The sequence below is a fragment of the Aotus nancymaae genome, unplaced genomic scaffold (genome assembly GCF_030222135.1).
Source record: "Aotus nancymaae isolate 86718 unplaced genomic scaffold, 86718_ANA_hifiasm-v0.15.2.pri h1tg000021l, whole genome shotgun sequence".
NCBI classification, from domain to species: Eukaryota; Metazoa; Chordata; class Mammalia; order Primates; family Aotidae; genus Aotus; species Aotus nancymaae.
The window spans coordinates 17,577,577-17,578,580 of NW_026988433.1; the positions used below are offsets into that span (position 1 = coordinate 17,577,577).

At 40.5% G+C, this 1,004-nt stretch overlaps 1 non-coding gene across 1 annotated transcript; it reads right to left on the reverse strand.

Moving 5' to 3' along the window:
• Positions 1–625: 625 nt before the first annotated feature.
• Positions 626–732, reverse strand: LOC135276303 (U6 spliceosomal RNA). The gene has a single exon (XR_010343871.1). It is a non-coding gene; the product is annotated as a U6 spliceosomal RNA (small nuclear RNA).
• Between the last annotated feature and the right edge of the window lie 272 nt (positions 733–1,004).

Sequence of the window (1,004 nt, forward strand, 5' to 3'; positions counted from 1 at the left end):
AAGTGCCGCTAGTGATGCTGGAAGTGCTCACAAGAAGCAGAGAAAGGTCATGACATTACAAGAAAAAGCGGAATTGCTTGTTATGTTTCTGAGATTGAGGGTCTGCAGCTGCAGTTACCCGCCATTTCAGACAGATGATTCATCTTATAAATAGATGACATAAACTTATGGTAATGATCAATACAGTACAGTGCTCTAAATGTGTTTTCTCTTCCTTACGATTTTCTTTCTTTCGTTCTTTCTTTTTTTGAGACCGGGTCTCGCTCTGTCACCTAGGTTAGAGTGCAGTGGTAAGATCATGGCTCACTGCAGCCTTGACCTCCTGTGCTCAAGCTATCCTCCCATCTCAGCCTCCAAAGTAGCTGGGACCACAGGCATGCACCACTGCACTTGGCTAATTTTTTCCTTTTTTTTTTTTTTGTAGAGACTGGGGTCTTGCTATGTTATCCAGGCTAGTCTTAAACTCCTAGCCTCACATGACCCTCCCACTTTGGCCTCTCAAAGTGCTGGGATTACAAGCATGAGCCAGCACATGTGGCCCCTTTATGATTGTTCTTTTTTTTTTTTTTTTTTTTTTTTTTTTTTTTTTTTTTAAGAAAAACCAATCGCTTTATTTTTCTTCAATAAAAATATGGAACGCTTCACGAATTTGCGTGTCATCCTTGCGCAGGGGCCATGCTAATCTTCTCTGTATCGTTCCAATTTTAGTATATGTGCTGCCGAAGCGAGCACTATTATTGTTCTTAATAATATTTTCTTTTCTCTAGCTTCCTTGATTGTAAGAATACATATATAATACATATGACATACAAAATATGTGTTAATCACACCAGCTGTTTCTGCTCTCAGTAAGGCTTCTGGTCAAGAGTAGGTTATTAGTCATTAAGTTTGGGGGGAGTTAAAAGTTATATGCAGTGCTTAGCGTCAGCACCCCTAACCTCCCATGTTGTTCAAGGGTTAACTGTAAATTGGGAGGAGGTTTGCAGGCTCCCTCTGGGCATCTG